Below are 14,766 nucleotides of genomic sequence, written 5' to 3'. Positions count from 1 at the left end.
CCTGACCATCTTTGGTGAGGGATCTCTGTGAATTTATTCTAGTTATTGCCTATGAAACTGACTTAATTATTGATGTATCAGATGTGTCAGACTTCTTTATCTATCTATCTATCTATCTATCTATCTATCTATCTATCTATCTATCTGTCTATCTATCTATCTATCTATCTATCTATCTATCTCTCTATCTCTAATCTATCTTTATCTATCTGTCTGTCTGTCCATTACATATATTTTATCTCAGTATTTAATGTATGTCTTCAGTCTACTTTTACAATATTATGCTGATTTATAGAGTCTTATTTAGAAATATCATATAATATCTACTATACAATTCATGAAATTATAAGTACATTTATAACCGGTGACTTGATCAGTGGTAACCCTCCTGGCAGATCTGCTCCCCTTCAGCGTCAGCAGCTGGTGATTTTCAGCCAACGTACTTCTCCCGTACAGTTGTTGAATCAGCAGTGTATTTTATTGCAGTCAGTGGGAGGAATGCTTCAATGTAAAATTACAGAGCCTTCTGTTCTCCAATCTATTCCAGACTATGGATTAGACAAACTACATCTGGAAATAATGTCAAGGGCAGGAAGACATCACTGGAACAAATAATTCTCTATTCTGTTACCGGGAAACGACATCAGAGAACCTACTTAGAAAAATCAAATATTACTATACATGTATAGAGAGAAAACAATGCTTAATTCTCTGTTTATTAACCCCTTCATTGGAAAAACATTACTGTTGTTCTATTTATTAAAATAAGCTAATTAGCTGAATCTCAATGATTCTCAGTATTTCAATTGCTTTAAAGGGGTTATTGCGACAACAGGGGTCCTTTTTACCTCCCTACCCCCATATTCCTGGTAAGCCACTGACTACCACATACATGAAGAAAAAGGGCCTGGGGAAGCAACCACTGGTCATGCAGTACCCCAGAAAAGATACTTGCAAATTGTTTTTGATTTGATGTTTTTTTAATCTGTTCATGCTTTTAATATGCTTTGTATGTATCCCTAAAAGCTGTCTGTTTGTTCAGTTAATAATGCCCTGACTCAGCAGAAGGAATTAGCTTTCCCCTCTGAGGAAAGAGCGTTCTGTCAGGATTGTCAGCCAGTTCACTTTTAGCTCTGTCTGCTGTTCAGGGCAGATGCCAGTTCAGCTCCTGGGGCAACATCATTGTTGTTAAAAGAAAAATCTCAGAGTGAAAGCTGCATAAGACATTCATAGACTATCCAGGATCACAAGGCCGTGCATGCTAGCAAGGTATTTGCTGTTTATGGCTGATATAGAGACTCTGCTGCTTCTAAAAAGATTAAGGCCCCTTTCACACGAGCATGACGGATTGGCTCAGAATGCATTCAGGGTGCGTTCAGTGAAACTTGCAACATTCTGCCAGCACTTTAGTCAGTTTTGTCTGCGATTGCCTTCAGTTCAGTTTTTTTCTGCACAGGTGCAATGCGTTTTGATGCTTTTTTCACGCGCGTGATAAATAACTGAAGGTTTACAAACAACATCTCCTAGCAACCATCAGTGAAAAATTCATCGCACCTGCACTTGCTTGCGGATGCAATGCGATTTTCACGCAGCCCCATTCATTTCTATGGGGCCTGCGTTGCCTGAAAAACGCAGAATATAAAACATGCTGCGATTATTCACGCAACGCACAAGTGATGCGTGAAAAACAGCGCTCATGTACACAGACCCATTGAAATGAATTGGTCAGGATTCAGTGCGGGTGCTATGCGTTCACGTCACGCATTGCACCCATGCGGGAAAACTCGCCCGTGTGAAAGGGGCCTAACAGTTAACAACACCTTTCACACTTATATAATGGTTTGGCCGACTGTTTGACAATCTGCATCCCTCGGTCCAGAAATTGCAGAGATGATTGTGAGACTTTTTGCATGTGGATGGTTTGTAGTCTTTGCCACCTGCCATACTTTCTTGCTATGTGTGTGGCTGGTTTGTAGTCTGGGACACCTACCACATTTTGGAGAGTTTTGCACGCTTGTAATGGTCTTGGAAAGATTTCAAAGTGTTTAGATGGAGATCAGGGACTACTCCTCCTATTATCATCATTATTACTGTTTGCTATTAGGAAGGGCCTGCATTGTGACTTGCTATGGAACTGTGCCTTGATATCGTTGGATGTACTACAACTCCCATTTGCACTTTAGTAAAGAGAGACTTGTTTATTTTCTACAATAGGCCTGGTTATTAACTCCACCACTATTCGACACAGCACCTACATCTCCTGCCTTGCACCTGTACAACATTCATAACACCAAGGGCACCTCAACTAATACCAGGCAAGTGCCCCAACATTATGGTGTACCCCGAGGAAGAAAAGGGTGTTCTCTCCTATCACTGCCCTGGCCCTAAGGAGCATCGGTGTACTACCAGCCAAAGCCCCTACCACTCCTGTGCTCTGCTTCTGCTCCTCAATGGCTTGCAGCAGTCACCATATCTAGAGAAACAGTGAAAGGACTGATGGCTGCTCATGACCGCAGCTCTCTACATTCTTATATGTGTATATGGTTATTTATTGTACATTGTTATCTAAGGATCTAAGGATAGGTCAGCAATACCTGATTGGTGGGGGGGTCTGACTCCTGGTGCTCCCACCAATCACCTGCTGAAAGGGGCGCTGCGGCCTGTGACATCACGTCTATCACTTACATGGCCTTTCCGCAGCTTAGTTTTATTCAAGTGAATGGGATTCAGCTGCGATACCAAGCATTGTCACTATATAAACTGGAAAAAAGTCAAGCGATTATCTAACATGAACGTGGAACCTCTTAGGCTGGGTTCACACGGGCGAGATTTCCGCGCGGGTGCAATGCGTGAGGTGAACGCATTGCACTAGCACTGAATCCAGACCCATTCACTTCTATGGGGCTGTGCACATGAGCGGTGATTTTCACGCATCACTTGTGCATTGCGTGAAAATCGCAGCATGCTCTATATTGTGCGTTTATCACGCAATGCAGGCCCCATAGAAGTGAATGGGGCTGCGTGAAAATCGCAAGCATCCGCAAGAAAGTGCGGATTCGGTGCGATTTTCACGCATGGTTGCTAAAATGACAGTCTATTCACTGTATTATTTTCCCTTATAACATGGTTTGGCGGGCTGCCATCTTTTTTCACAAGTCCGACGAGCCACAGGTAAGCCCTTACCTGTGCCTGTGAGCGAGCCGGTTTGAAAATAAGTGCGGTCAGCGGGAGCAGGCAGTTCCGAGAACAGCCCGATGAAGGCCCCTGTGCCTGTTCTCGGAACTGCCTGCTCCCGCTGACCACACTTGTTTTCAGACTGGCTTGCGCACAGGTTAGGGCTTACCTGTGCCTCACCGGAATTGTGAAAAAAGATGGCAGCCCGCATATGTTCGCGGGTGAACAATGCGAACTGGCCATCACTGATTATGAGCCAAAACCAGTAGTGAAGCCTACTAAAAGATCAGGTATAATGGAAACATTTAAACCTGTTCTGTGTTTTTGACACCTAGTTTTGGCTCACAATAACTAATGGAAATAAATGATCAAATAACTGAAGTGTGAACTCAGCCTTAACGAAATTTACAATAGCCAATAAACCTAATGTACATTAATCAGTAATTAAAGAGGTTGTGCCATGCCATCTTATAGTAGCAAAGCTAGACCTGTACCTCACATGGAACCAGAGATCCCTCATTGCTCAAACTTTTTTTATTTTTGGGCATTTAATTTTACTCTCACCACTAGTGCAAAGTGAGTGAGAAAGTGGACGTGGTTAGCTATGTTAATTAGTTTCACTGAGCCAATCTCTTAGCAAAGCTTCAAGAAATCCCCTCATGATAAATTCCCCCTTAACTAAAAATTCACCTAATTTGTGCCACAAATCTGTATATGATGTCCACAAAGTCATGCCTCCTTTTCACTAAGCCATGCCCCCTTAACAGATGAGGTGTAAAAAATGCCTAAAAGTGTCTGAACCACTTTAATAAAAGTTGTGCAAGGCATATATACAAGTTTTGTGTTGAAAATTGGGCTAGAATTCTGCTTTATGCTGTTTTCAAATCCTATTCAAATTATTCTAACATTTATCTGTTGTTATATACTGCAGATTACACATTTTAGGGGGAATTGTTTTAGTCCCTTGTCACATAATCTCCAAATGCCTTGTTAAAATTCAGACATAAATGTACAGCATATGCCAAAGAGGTATCTCTTTTGGAGGTGGGTCCCTATGAGTCAAAGTCTGTCTTTTTAACAAGCCTTGGAACGTGACAAGTGAAAATAGTCAAGCCAAATATCCATCTGCAGACATCTGTTTTGGGTCGCTTGCTTCTCATCAGTAGGGAGTAGGATTCTGGCCTTGTGAGATGCCTTGGACACAGCTTGGGGGTAGTACATCTCACTTGCCCAGTCAGAATTATACACTGCACTGATGGGGGGCAAACACCCAAAACAACTGTCTGACAATCGACATTTGGCTTTGCTATTTTTACTTGATATGTTACAAGACTTGTTAAAAAGTTGGACTTTGACTCATAAGGAGCCACTTAAAAAAGGTGGTACTAATGAACAGTTCTCTTTCTCAAAAAGATACTTGTTTTACCTTTTTTCCCAGAGAGCATTTCCACTAAGTCTACATCATTGGTCTCCTTAAGGTGAGCTAGTACCCCCACCCTCCAAGAATCTTTTTCGTTCTCATCTTATTTAAAGAATCAAGAAGCACCCATAAAATAATAATTTTATGCACAGTACACAAAATATTTAGGAAACACTTCTGTATTCCTCCCTCCCTGGCGACGGCCATAAAAAGGTTCAGTATAGATTCCTTCATTAGAGAGCTAGTATTTACCAGGAGATGCATTAGCATTTCAACGCTTGAACTCTCAGACTGTTTGACTTTACTTCAAGGTACACAGGGCAATTTAGTTTTCCAAATATTTAGTGCACTTCAATAAATAAGGCCATGCTAATTTGGCATTTGGAAGGAATCATTGTGCCTTCTGTGTGAAACATACCCGTAGACAATGAGGAAAGAAGACATCTTGTCTTGTACTTTATGGAAGCCAATGATTCTTAAATAACTGTTGTCTGAGCAGACAACCTTTGTTTAAGATGCTCTTCTCCCCTCCTTAGACTCCTGTACAGTTATAATAAGGAGAAAACAATAGTGTGGATGGAGATGTTGATTGAAACATTCTGAACTATCACAGCTGGCTCTTGGTAAAGATTTGTAATGGATTGGAGGACAGGTTAGGTTATTCTATGCTTGTGGTGGCTTTGTTTCAGATTCTCTTACACAGTCACAGTCTCTTGCCTTATACAGGGGTATACTCCAATTACACCTGGCAAAGTCTCTTTGCACCCACTTTCCGGTCTATCTATACAGGAGCACTCAATTTGTCAGTGAACGTCCAACTCCTGTTGGTGGGAAAGGAAACCCCTCATATCACATATCCAAGCAATACCACGTTACATATGCTTATGAGGTTCTCACGCTTCTAAGGCCTAGCCACTATATTACTTCCAACCAGCCATGGTGTCCGAGGCCATGTCTCCCTGGGCACAGGATGACAAACCCTGGTCTTAAGGAGAGCCACCAAAACCCATACAACAATGACAGTAGAACAAACGCACCTTACAACAATAAAATATGTCTATATTCTATATGTCACTAAACAGCAACAGTTGCTTGTTTTCCGGGACAGATCTGTAATGCATTAGGAAAAATCTGTTAAATATAGCTCACACATGGCCTTAGTTCTAGCTATGAAAAACAACAAACAAGCAATAACAGTCTTGTACATGTCCTCGGGGGGTTGTTCTACCACACACACATTCATTAGGAGTCATAGGCCTCCTGATTTATTGTGAATTTCAATCTAAAATAAAAAAATATATATAAAAAATCATAACCATTAGCTGGGGAAAATTCATTAAGATCAGTGTTTTGTACACTTGCTTGAGTCTGTGCTGCACTGGTGTGAGATGGACCACAATCATTAAGAGGTGCATGCACCTTAATACAGGGAGTGCAGAATTATTAGGCAAGTTGTATTTTTGAGGATTAATTTTATTATTGAACAAAAACCATGTTCTCAATGAACCCAAAAAACTCATTAATATCAAAGCTGAATATTTTTGGAAGTAGTTTTTAGTTTGTTTTTAGCTTTAGCTATTTTAGGGGGATATCTGTGTGTGCAGGTGACTATTACTGTGCATAATTATTAGGCAACTTAACAAAAAACAAATATATACCCATTTCAATTATTTATTTTTACCAGTGAAACCAATATAACATCTCAACATTCACAAATATACATTTCTGACATTCAAAACAAACAAAACAAATCAGTGACCAATATAGCCACCTTTCTTTGCAAGGACACTCAAAAGCCTGCCATCCATGGATTCTGTCAGTGTTTTGATCTGTTCACCATCAACATTGCGTGCAGCAGCAACCACAGCCTCCCAGACACTGTTCAGAGAGGTGTACTGTTTTCCCTCCTTGTAAATCTCACATTTGATGATAGACCACAGGTTCTCAATGGGGTTCAGATCAGGTAAACAAGGAGGCCATGTCATTAGATTTTCTTCTTTTATACCCTTTCTTGCCAGCCACGCTGTGGAGTACTTGGACGTGTGTGATGGAGCATTGTCCTGCATGAAAATCATGTTTTTCTTGAAGGATGCAGACTTCTTCCTGTACCACTGCTTGAAGAAGGTGTCTTCCAGAAACTGGCAGTAGGACTGGGAGTTGAGCTTGACTCCATCCTCAACCCGAAAAGGCCCCACAAGCTCATCTTTGATGATACCAGCCCAAACAAGTACTCCACCTCCACCTTGCTGGCGTCTGAGTCGGACTGGAGCTCTCTGCCCTTTACCAATCCAGCCACGGGCCCATCCATCTGGCCCATCAAGACTCACTCTCATTTCATCAGTCCATAAAACCTTAGAAAAATCAGTCTTGAGATATTTCTTGGCCCAGTCTTGACGTTTCAGCTTGTGTGTCTTGTTCAGTGGTGGTCGTCTTTCAGCCTTTCTTACCTTGGTCATGTCTCTGAGTATTGCACAGATGTTGCAGCTCTGAAATATGGCCAAACTGGTGGCAAGTGGCATCTTGGCAGCTGCACGCTTGACTTTTCTCAGTTCATGGGCAGTTATTTTGCGCCTTGGTTTTTCCACACGCTTCTTGCGACCCTGTTGACTATTTTGAATGAAACGCTTGATTGTTCGATGATCACGCTTCAGAAGCTTTGCAATTTTAAGAGTGCTGCATCCCTCTGCAAGATATCTCACTATTTTTGACTTTTCTGAGCCTGTCAAGTCCTTCTTTTGACCCATTTTGCCAAAGGAAAGGAAGTTTCCTAATAATTATGCACACCTGATATAGGGTGTTGATGTCATTAGACCACACCCCTTCTCATTACAGAGATGCACATCACCTAATATGCTTAATTGGTAGTAGGCTTTCGAGCCTATACAGCTTGGAGTAAGACAACATGCATAAAGAGGATGATGTGGTCAAAATACTCATTTGCCTAATAATTCTGCACTCCCTGTAGTTGTGGCACATCTCGGGCCATAACTGAAATCTACTCCAGCCAGGGACAGAAGTAGATTTCAGGTGTAATGTGCTTGAGTTTACTGACGCACATGTTGAAAATGTAGACTTATGGAGGTCCTGTCCACTGACGGCCCTCTCCTGCTCATGCCTTACCCACTTTTTAAAAAAGTGGTTAGAGTGTCTGAAAGGGGGGGAAATTGCAAATTTTGGTGCAAAGCGGGAATCAAAATCCTCCAGAAAACTCGTGTAGAAGCTTTATAAATCCCCCCTCTTTATAATCTTTCCTTTTGTCAGTGGAAGCTCAGGAAATGTAGCTGCTTAGTTTTCCTGCTGCTCAGGGAAAAACTCAAACAGAAGTGGTTGTGGTTCATAGTCATAGGAAGTAACAGTAAGTCTGCCACTGGCGGATTGGCCATATACCCTACAGGGAAATTTACCAGTTGGACGATGCCCAGGGGGCTGCTTCATGGCGGCTGGCCAGGAATATATCGATCTGATGCTGTCAACACTAATTAATTCTAGGAGCATCAGCTACTTACTCTCTTGGACAGCAGCTGCAGGTGCCCTCCTGAATTTAACTATATCTCCATCCTCAGTATGTTGATAAGGCAGTATTTTATGCGGCGCTATGGTATTTGGTTCTGCTGGTGTGGTATTTTGTGCTGCCCTACAGTATTTCTGGCCTTGCCTGCTTCTACATTGTGTTGGCCCTTCTGCCAACTTGCCACCTTCTGTCAATGTGGACTTGTCTGCAACTTGGCGCCACTTATAGGTTTTTTTCCAGGGCCACTTCAAGTTCCCAGTCCACCCCTGGCCACTGGCTAACTGACAGGTAGATATAATCTGGGACCCCGGGATAGAGTATGGATTACTGGTAAGTATATATAGTTTATAGAAATTTTCTACTGTTTTTTTAGTGCATGAAAGGTGTACCACACCCTGATGGAATGTTACAGATACATTTTTGTGTAAACTGGAAATATTTTTCATTATGCAGAGGCACAACAGTCATAACAGTTGCTATCACTGTACATGTTACACAGTGTGCATGCCAACAACACAGATCAAACAGTCCTTAAAGGGGTTGTCTGAGTTATGAAAAAAAAATATAGCACTGAAAATCTGATGGGCAGCAATATATAACTAAGCTAAGCAAGTTTTATGCAAAAAAATAATAATTTATATATATATATATTTCCTAATTTCCCTGGTTCTTTTCTGGATCTTTGTTTTTATTGCATGTAATGTAAACAATCTCTGCCCCTCCCCCTGATCTGCTAAGGGAGTGCCTACAAGAGCTGCCCTGAGTGACATGTCTGCCTGCTGGGAGAATCAGTAGTACGTTGTATGTTTAGGACTACAAGTCCCAGCTCTATAATGACACTGCTAAGGGAGTGGATACAAGAGCTTCCCTGAGTCCTGGGAGAATCATCAGCATGTTGTATGTGTAGGACTACAAGTCCCAGCTGTATAAAGACATTGCTAAGGGAGTTGATACAAGAGCTGGCCTGAGTGCTGGGAGAATCAACAGCAACTTGTAAGTGTAGAACAACAAGTCCCATCTGTATAATGACACTGCTAATACACACAGGATCTTCCCCCTACCTTCTTGTGCAATGCTCTCTCTAGTCTGTCAGAATTATCACTGCCTGCAGCTACCCAGTCTGTGCAGCTGAAGGGGTTAAGAATCCTAGGAGAGAGCAGACAACCCGGCAGTGAAGGGGGGGAATGGCCAGAACAGCGACATCTCGTTTACAAGCTTGTAAATGAACTTTATCAGAGCAGGGAGAGAAGCTGACATCACATGTGACCCTCAGTGAAATCTGAGAAACCAGCCCCTGGAGATAAAGTGAGTTAATTGGAAAGCTGTTACATTTGCCTAGTTAGAAACATAGAAAGAATAAAAAAATAACCCGGACAACCCCTTTAACAGGGATACCACCTCGTAATAACTGCCACTTCAAACTTGAAAAATACAGTACACATCTCAGCTTGGCGGCACTTGACACTGGCGCCTGTTGCATGGTTCTTTACTTTCCAGAGGAAGATAACTACAAGTGCTGATTTGCGGTTCACTCTGAACTGGTTAGGTCAGCTGTAGACACAATCCCTTGTGTCCTCTAATCATACAGTATGAGTCTGTACTTGGCCTTGGTCCAGACCCAGGTCCATAGGTCAAATTGGCCTAACACAAGGCTGATCCTCTTTCCTGTATAGAAATATACCAGTGAATATAAAAAAAATTTGACTTTTCCTATGATCTTCTAACCAGTCAGAGGGCCCAAATAATCTTTTTATCTTTCACTGTGACAAAAAGTATTTAAAGGAAAATGAAGTCCAATCTTTTGACATGTCGTAGGTATATGTAAAAATATCCTATTTGTGACATCTATGATCTCAAACCCCTGCTGATTTCCAGATTGGAAGGGCTCTGCAAAGCAACTTAATGGAACAGGCAGTAAGATTTCTGCTGCAAAACCTTTGACACACTATTCCAGGGATGGCCATCCTGCGGCTCTCCAGCTGCTGTAAAACTACAACTCCCACCATGCCCTGCTATAGGCTAATAGCTGTAGGCAGTGTGGGGATGCTGGGAGTTGTAGTTTTGCAACAGCTGGAGAGCCTCAGGTTGGCCATCCCTGCACTATTCTAAAGGTTCCCTATAGACATTAGACTATTGTCGGCCAAACCCATAGTTTTTGAATGGACCAGCCAACAAACCAAATCAAGAACAAGCACCCTCCATCACTCCATTTGTGGTGAAACTATGTCACTCAGCATGCATACTTTCTTGGCTGTTCTTGGAACGTCTATAAAATTGAATGCTGGGAGTTGTAGTCTCATAACAGTTGGAGTGCCAGAGGTTGGTGACTCCTGATCTAATGTGTATGGGGAGCTACTGACTTTCCCTGACACATGGTGTTCTGGAAGAGGAGGATCGGACATGTTTTGTTCTTGCAGGAGATAGGACCAGTGGTATCTAGAAGAGGCTTTCTTCTCTCTCCACTGAAAACACATACATGTTTGGCCAAACTAAACATGTAAATTTACGAGAATTTAGGAGAGACAGCTATTGGCCAAAAAAGCATACCGCAACTCCATTCATTGTTGTCTGGATTTCTTTTTCAAGGCGGCAAAGGTTGGATTTGAATGTATGCATTTATTGGAATATCAAGAGTTGACTTCTGCAGTAAGCTGTATTAGTTTCGCCTATGGGCAGCAGAGTTGGTAGATAGTAGTATTTCGATAGAGTACATCTGTCAAAGTATTTTCTTCATTAGGAAAAATTACCAGCAGAGGAATGAGAAAATGATCTATATGGTCATTTTCCATATGTCTGGTGTTTTGTCTGGTGTATTGTTTTACATTAAAAATACCACCATCCAGATGTTATATACAAGGGAATAGGAAAATATGTATTCCCATTCCTCAGAATAACTTATTATCAGGAACTTCATTTTAAAGGGATTCTGTCACCTCCCCTAAGCCAAAAAACGATTTTAAAGCAGCCATGAAGCACAGCTTACCTGGATTAGGCTGTGCTCTTTGATCTTGAAATCCGTCCAGCAGTTACTGCAAAAAACGACTTTGATTGATATGTAAATGTGTCCTGAAGGTGCCCAGAGGGGCGTTTTTTTCATCTTAGAGAGCCCAGTACCGCCCCTCTTTCAGTGCCCAGCCCGCCTTCCTTGTACTGTCTAACCGCCGCCTCCAGCCTGCCACAGCCTCTCCTCCCTCTCCTCCCCCTCCCTCACGCCGAACGAACTCTCGCACAGGCGCAGTACCCACTGAGGGCTGCGCCTGTGCGATCAGCAGGAGACTGAGGGCAGCAGCCTTCATCTTCGTCACTGGGCATGCGCCGAGCCCATTGACGTCCGATGCTCGCTCTTCCCTCAGTCAGCAGGGAAGAGCGAGCATCGGACGTCACTGGGCTCGGCGCATGCCCAGTGACGCAGATGAAGCTGCTGCCCTCAGTCTCCTGCTGATCGCACATGGCGCAGCCCTCAGTGGGTACTGCGCCTGTGCGAGAGTTCGTTCGGCGTGAGGGAGGGGGAGGAGAGGGAGGAGAGGCTGTGGCAGGCTGGAGGCGGCGGTTAGACAGTACAAGGAAGGCGGGCTGGGCACTGAAAGAGGGGCGGTACTGGGCTCTCTAGATGAAAAAAACGCCCCTCTGGGCACCTTCAGGACACATTTACATATCAATCAAAGTCGTTTTTTGCAGTAACTGCTGGACGGATTTCAAGATCAAAGAGCACAGCCTAATCCAGGTAAGCTGTGCTTCATGGCTGCTTTAAAATCGTTTTTTGGCTTAGGGGAGGTGACAGAATCTCTTTAACATGTAGTACCAAGGTTAAATTAAGGCCTGATGGTCACACTCCATTGATGCAGCTTTCATATGATTTTTTTTTTTATATACACCAAAGATGCAAGTGAATTTAAACAAGAAGAGAAGTGTAATTTTTTATTTTTTTTACCTAAGAGCTTTGGTACAAAAACTGGACTAAAATTACAGAACAAGGCTTTATTTTACCTTACTAATAGATGAATGAAACAGGTCATATTGTGGATAAAAAAAAATAAGATAAAGGTGGTGTTTTGTGTAAAAAGTCACATTTTTGGCATAAATGTGCAATTTTTTGGTCAAAAAGTCTCACTTATGAAAAGAAAACCTCATCGTGGGAACAAGTGATAGGTAAGTACTAACACAGGATGCATTTATTTTTATCTAATACTAGCAGAAGGACCCGGCGTCGCACAGAGACCTCCACAGTGCCCATCCCTTTAACAGTGACCTCCACAGCGGCCTTCCCCCTTAACAGTGACCTCCACAGTGCCCGCCCCTTTAAAAGTGACCTCCACAGTGGCCTGCCCCTTTAATAGTGGCCCCTGCCACTTTAACAGTGACCGCCCCTTTAACAGTGAACTCCACAGTGAATGCCCCTTTAACCGTGACCTCCACAGTGCTTGCCCCTTTAAGGGCCGCTTCACACGAGCGGATGCCGTGCGTGGCATCCGCTCCGTGAAAGAGTGCCAAGACCCGCTGCAGACTGCAGAGGCACGGAGCGGTAACATGACTGTTAATGCTCCGTGCCTCTCTGTGATCTCTTTACTACGAAATCACAGTTGTCACTGTGATTTCGTAGTAAAGAGATCACAGAGAGGCACGGAGCATTAACAGTCATGTTACTGCTCCGTGCCTCTGCAGTCTGCAGCGGGTCTTGGCACTCTTTCACGGAGCGGATGCCGTCGCTCGTGTGAAGCGGCCCTAACAGTGACCTCCACAGTACCCGTCCATTTAACAGTGACCTCCAGAGCAGCTGCCCCTTCAAGAGTGGCCCCTTCACCCTTGAAAGTGAACTCCACAGTGCCCGCCCCTTTAAAAGTGACCTCCACAGTGGCCTGCCCCTTTAATAGTGGCCCCTGCCACCTTAACAGTGACCGCCCCTTTAACAGTGAACTCCACAGTGAATGCCCCTTTAACAGTGACTTCCACAGTGCTTGCCCCTTTAACAGTGACCTCCACAGTACCCGTCCATTTAACAGTGACCTCCAGAGCAGCTGCCCCTTCAAGAGTGGCCCCTTCACCCTTGAAAGTGAACTCCACAGTGCCCGCCCCTTTAACAGTGACTTCCACAGCGGCCTGCCCCTTTAATAGTGCCCTGCCCCCTTAACAGTGACCGCCACACAGCAGGTGCCCCTTTAATATTGGCCCCTTCCAACTTAACAGTGTCCTCCACAGTGCCCTGCCCCTTTAATAATGGCCCCTGCCCCCTTAACAGTGACCTCCACCGCGCCCTGCCCCTTTAAGGCTAGGGCTGCATGATGACATGTGCTGCGCAACATTTTGTCGTACCAATGTCGCGCAACAATTTTTTTAATGATAGGCTATAGTGTTGCACTGCGACATGCTGTGACTGCATGTAGATGGATGCATGTAGCAGTGTAGTTGTGCCCTATGTGTCGTGCAGCCCTAGCCTAAAGCTGACCTACAGCAGTGAAGAAAAATGGCTGGGTTGTTATGGAAACCTGGAGTAAAATTGTGTGCATGTGGAGACTAAGGGCCTGCAAGTTTCTATTGGCTGATAAGGGACATTTGACCTTGTGTATGGCAGTTGGGATATGAAGAGAAAGACTTGCAGGCTTGTATTGCATAATGCAGGTCATTTTTGGGAATATCTCAGGAATCGTACATCCTAGTGAGCTGTGACCCCACAAGATTTCTTTCCAGGTAGCAAGGGATATGTATACCAAGTTTCGTTGAAATTGATGTTTGCGTTTTTGAGTGATCGCGGAACATACATACATACACACACACATTTATACATTCTTCTTTTTATATATATATACATACACAGTGGGATGCTAAAGTTCGGGCAACCTTGTTAATCGTCATGATTTTCCTGTATAAATCGTTGGTTGTTACAATAAAAAATGTCAGTTAAATCTATCATATAGGAGACACACACAGTGATATTTGAGAAGTGAAATGAAGTTTATTGGATTTACAGAAAGTGTGCTATAATTGTTTAAACAAAATTAGACAGGTGCATAAATGTGGGCACTGTTGTCATTTTATTGATTCCAAAACCTTTAGAACTAATTATTGGAACTCAAATTGGCTTGGTAAGCTCAGTGACCCCTGACCTACATACACAGGTGAATCCAGTTATGAGAAAGAGTATTTAAGGGGGTCAATTGTAAGTTTCCCTCCCCTTTTAATTTTCTCTGAAGAGTAGCAACATGGGGGTCTCAAAACAACTCTCAAATGACCTGAAGACAAAGATTGTTCACCATCATGGTTTAGGGGAAGGATACAGAAAGCTGTCTCAGAGATTTCAGCTGTCTGTTTCCACAGTTAGGAACATATTGAGGAAATGGAAGACCACAGGCTCAGTTCAAGTTAAAGGGGTATTCTCAACACGCCGTTTCATACTTACCTGCTCCCAGCGCGCTGTCCACTTCCTGGTTTCGGCTCTCGGCAGGGGGCGGGCTCCATCTTGATACAAGTCTTCTCCCGGCCGGGCCGCATGCTGAACTGAACGCGCACGCCGAGGCCGCGCATGCACCCTGGTGACTTCTTCCTGGCAAGTATATGGGACTGCGCGTGGCCAGCCGGGAGAAGACAAATCGTCACTGCGATTCCTGAGAAGACCGGTGGTCGTAACCAGGGGAGACGGAAGACAACAGTCAGGTAAGTATATGCT

The sequence above is a fragment of the Bufo gargarizans genome, chromosome 7 (genome assembly GCF_014858855.1).
Source record: "Bufo gargarizans isolate SCDJY-AF-19 chromosome 7, ASM1485885v1, whole genome shotgun sequence".
Classification (NCBI taxonomy): Eukaryota; Metazoa; Chordata; class Amphibia; order Anura; family Bufonidae; genus Bufo; species Bufo gargarizans.
The sequence above is the reverse complement of the archived record's forward strand: the minus strand, read 5'-3'. Positions refer to the sequence as shown.